This window comes from Monodelphis domestica, chromosome 3, assembly GCF_027887165.1.
Source record: "Monodelphis domestica isolate mMonDom1 chromosome 3, mMonDom1.pri, whole genome shotgun sequence".
NCBI classification, from domain to species: Eukaryota; Metazoa; Chordata; class Mammalia; order Didelphimorphia; family Didelphidae; genus Monodelphis; species Monodelphis domestica.
The window spans coordinates 394,253,425-394,258,884 of NC_077229.1; positions in this window are offsets into that span (position 1 = coordinate 394,253,425).

The following is a 5,460-nucleotide window of genomic DNA, read 5'->3' on the forward strand; positions in this document are numbered from 1 at the left end:
TCTTCTTTAGGTATAACATATATACTTGCATAGCTGGTTCAAATATCCATATCCATATTTTTTGTTGTTGTTTTATTTTACCATTTTATGTCATATTAATGTCATATATATCAAAGCAACTAATCTTTCATCCCTGTGTTCCATGTAGATATTGACTAAATTTCTAGGAAAAGACCTGTCAAATTATATCACTAATTATCTGATTCCTCCCTCTTGTTCTTTTGATGTTTAGAGCCTTGATGTCCTTTGCTTTCCATGTACTGTTCTACAGAATTTCAACCTCACAAATGCATTGTATAGGATTTATTTATAAGGAAAACAGAAATGTGCATGGGGCAGGGGCTTTTTAGACATCTTTGATATCATTGTATGCAGAAATTTAAAGTAATCCTCCAATATCATTATAATTATGTAGTTCAATATCTAAAGGCAGAAGTATTAATATGATGTCCTGATTAGACTAGAAATTAAAGAACCAATAAAGAGTAGTCTTTCCTTATTTCTATAAAGTTGTAGAATATATGTTCCATGAGAGTAAGAACTTTGTCCATTTTTGGTTTTGATTCACTAGTACCTACATTAGGGTTTCATATGTTTTTATTGTGACTTTGTTTAGTTGTCTTCAGGCATGTGCAACTCTTTGAGAGCCCATCTGGTATTTTCTTGGCAATGACAGTTGGGGCAATTTGTCATTTCCTTCTCCAGTTTATTTTACAAATGAGGAAATTGAGGCAAACAGGGTTAAATGTAATGAAATATAAAGGTGAAAATTAATAGTTGGACAATAATTTTATGAAATTATATGGTCATCAATATTTATTACATCTCGAGTCAGAAATTTATTTACAAGTATTTATAAATAGAAAGGAAACAATAATGAAGAGAAATGTGAGGGGGATAGAGAAGTTATTTATCCTATCTCAACCAGGAATATTGGTGGTGAGTAACCACAAGGTTTCCTCCAAGATGGAAGCTAGTCTCTTAGGAGTCAGCCTTTCACTCACCCAAAAAAGTAGTACAGGAGTCAGAGTCTAAGATGAAGCTGAGCTCCAAGTCTACAGCAAAGTTGCCTCAAATGCTTTTCCCAGTTAGAAGACTATCTCCAAAAGACAATCTCTTCAGACTATCTTCTCAAAGACCATCAAGGTAAGTATCTAGAGTCATACATCTAAGAAGTGGCTAAGGCTAGACTTGAACTCAGGAAGACTCATCTTCCTGATTCAAGGACTGGTATTCTATCCACTGTATCATCTAGCGGCCCAAAAGGATTATCCTTGATACATAGAAGGTTCTTCCTTTATGTAGCCTTTATTAGCTTATCTTCACATAGGTGACCTGATAGTTGATGATTGTTGAATTCCATTTCAAGCTAGTTCTACAACTGTGTACACAAAATATATCTGAGACTTTTTTTTTTGTACATACCATAATGGGTCATTAGTTTTCATAACAGTTTCAAAATGTGACTAAATATAGAGAATTAAATGGATGAATAGCTTAGTTAGAATGACGATTGGGTTGGTAGAAGACAGAAACTGAGTACAGAAAATAGGATAGTGAAGGAGGAAAAGAGAACATGTGGAAAGGGAAGTCAATAAGTTAGAGGCATAATGTGTTTTAGTTTTAGCTAACAACTAAGTACTAATATCTGCAGGAGGAAATAAAAATGATCTCATTCATTCTTTAAGGCCCTCTTTGAATATCTATTTTAAAGTTTAATCACTGAAGTTAAGGAAAAGTTTTGCCTTAAATCTTTGGTTCTTGTATACTAAGCTATGTCAAAATTGTATGAGTCTGAATTTTGTAGGAGGGATCTAGGTGGCCAATATTTTCTTGTGTTAATACCTTTAACACTATATATATATATATATATGCATATATATATAATTTTTCAGATGAAAAATGTTCACCTCTCATATACATATTTGTGTGGCTAATGATAATATTGTAATCCTTTTCTGTTGTGAAAATAGAAAGGATTTGGTTGATAATAGCAATGATAATGACTTAAACTTAAAAATTGAAAGTATTCTTGATTTCAGTAGTATGAAAACTCCTTACCAAAGGATTAGTATCTAAAAATCCGATAATCAAGGCAAAAATTCACAATTGTCCTTTAAAGTCTCCTAAATTGTCTATAAAGTATAGTGTCTTTAATTATATTTGGAAAAGGAGTAAGACACTTTAAAAAGTCTGTATTTCCGAGCAGATGAATAAGATGAATGCTATGGAATTAATAGAAAAAAATATTTTCATAATAGCCAGTTAAGGGGAACTAGAAATTTTACCTAAGTAGAAGATAACAAAAAATAATAGTAAAAATATTTATGTAGCACTTATTATGTGTATCTTTGCCATATAGGCATCTTCACCTTCTACCTCTTGCTCTAGGAACCATAATCAAATGAACATTCCAGTTACTTCTAGAAGGGATATGTCAATTAATTATTCTGTTTCATTCATCATTTCCGGAGTTTTCCAGACAAAAACACCCTTATTTAGCCACCACTTCCTTACACCTATTCTATCTATGAAAAAAATGAGATCAGAGGTGGAGTGGGAATGAAGGTGGATAGTCTCACTTTGGTAGTTGTGTTCCAAATGCTTAGCTACTGATTAATAAATGTCTTTCCTCTCATTCATGGATTACTTCCTTCTCTCTTCATTAACTCATATCTTTTTCTGAAGCACATCAATCTGAACATAAAATAGAATTTGAGCCTAGGAAGTTTATTTTATATATATTCTGTTTTCTTTTATACTCCTACACAAAGACCTGTGCGTATTTTCATGGTAACTTCATAGGCACATGGGGAAGAAAAATGGTCTGCTTCTAGATCTTAGCTAGGGACACTCTACTTTCTTGCTCTGACAAGAATCCTCACTGAGTTTCTGGCTGCCCATTTACTTATCCAGAAATGGGTAACTGAATTATAAAAACAAAGTCAAAAATGAAGATACCACCTCTCAGACTGCCTTCTTTCTTGGTTTGGCTAATGTAGAGCTGTTTTCACAGAGGAGCAGTAAAGGTTTCATTTGTTCTAAAATGAGTGAAATCTAAGAATTAGTCCATTGTAGTGATTTGCTTTTAGAGAATTTTGAAAAAGGTGCTATTTGGAGGCAACCCATTTTACAGCAACTTGAGAAACAACTATGATTTGTTTCCAATTTCCAAGGTTAACTTTTTCTCTCCATCTCTCAGGTCCAATTAAATTCTTTCATCCATTCATTGAACATAACTATTTTCTATATTAGAAAAACAGCAATAAATGTTGTATTAATCAGTCTAAATTCATCATCACTATTAGAAAAGTAATTTCTTGGTAATATCATCTTCAGATATGGAAAAGGCCAATTTATTTATTTATTTATTGTTGTTGTGCTTCCAAGAAAGAGGTTTTCAGTACTATCATCTATTTTCCTTTGGATCCAAAGATGCATGGAAGTTTTTACTATTGGTGGTTGTGAATAACATTTTTAAAATAATCATTCTAATTTCTTTCTTTACAAATTAAAAATATATTTAAGATGCACCTTACCTCTGTTGCCATATACTAGAGAGGAGAAAACAAACTAATTTATCATAGTTATGTAATCCATTTAATTGCAAGAACTGGTTAAGTTGAGGCATTTCATCATAACATATGTCATGGAATACTTACAATGAGTATAACCAACCCCACTGGGGATTTTGACATACACTTTTGCATTATGCATCCTCTTGAATTCCTCAGAACGGTACACCTACACATTTTGTGTTTTGTTAAATACGCTTACAACATTTTGTATGTTATCTTTTCTTTAGACATCAGGCATCCATCCAGTTCATTCAACCCACAATACTTAGTACTCAACCTTGAGTTCTGGGCTGCTGGCCTTTTTATGTCACTGAATAGACTTCTCTTAAAATAGATTTCTCTTTTCTCTCTCCCCTTCCCCATTTTTATATGAGAACATCTGCTTCACTCATTAAATCTGGTATCTCTAAAAGAGCCTCATATGACAAAACATCCTTTGGTCCAACACCATAGCCAGCCTAGCCATACGGGATTTTTGCAAGGGCTAGTGAGATAGTACAATGGAAACTGTTTGGCATTCATGAGGGGAAATGGGCTACATAAATATTATTTTCATGGCTATATTATTCTTTCTCGTTTTAATGTGAGAAACATTTCTCTTGATTCAGGGAGGAAAAACTGACTTCTTTGGGTTACATTTTCTGATATCTTTGATGTTTTGCATTTCCCCAAATGAAGTAGCATATACTTACATAGGCACTGAAGGTTCTAGAAGAATTATCCACATTTCAAAACTTAGATGTTCTAAAACTTTTTCACCTTTCATTTTACACTGAATCTGACTAAAGAACCTATCAAGAGACTTAGCAAATCATCGTGTCTTACTGTAAAGTAATTTACGGTTGCATTTGCAGGCAAGCAACAGCAGGCTCAAAACCCATTACGGCCAAAGATAACAACATTAACTTAATCCTGACAGGCAAAATACTCCAGTCAATACAGTTGCAGGTATGGTATGTTGAAATATCCGACCGCAAACAATCCTGGGAAAGGTCAGCACTGCAGTTTTAATAACACAAGTGTTTCAATCTGGTATTTTAGACACAAAGATTATCACCAATATTCGAGTCAGACAAAGTCGTATTGAATCCCTCCTTTGAAGTTTTTGTTACACTGAGCTTTCATCAGTCAAGAGAAGCACAATTACTATCTCCCAGAGCCTTTGTTTAAGCCTGATTAGAAAACATAAAATACAAGCTTCATCAAATTAGTGAGTCATTTGCATGCACTTTTGTGTTTTGTAACTTTTATATCCATCCTACCATTTTGGGAAGATGAAGCAAGAAAACGGGGGAGGGGAATTATGTTTTGAGTTCAAACTATATTTTTTTTCCAAGAATTGGGACTTCCCAGAGAGCAGATCATATTCAGAGGCATTTCTGTTTCATGATAACATTCTGACTATCAGAATTGTTACTTGCCAGAAAATACAAAAGTGACAAGGAAAAAAAAATATGTATTTCTCTTTCAGAAGAGACAAGTAAAACTTTGGAAGTGTGCCCAACTAGAGAGAACAAAAGAGAACTGCAGGAGTAGTTCCTAGTCTGCTAGCAACTGAAAGTGAAAAAGAGAAAGAGAAAGAAAAACCTTTGAGAAACTTTTCCTCAATCTCCCCTCTTCCTCTCCCCCCCCCAAAAAAATGAGTTTGAGGTAAACCGCTAATGTAGTCAATTAAGTGTGCTTCTAAGTGCACATTCCAGTTAATTAAAATGCTTCATTATTGATTTTGATGTTCAGAGTGGACCCCTGTTGTCAGAATGCCATGCCTTTTTTTATACCTCATTAATGCAAGATTTCCACACAGATTCAACTCCACACCTCAACCTACTGCCACTAACCACAAACAAAGGCCATAGATGTCTTTACATCACAGTTAACCACA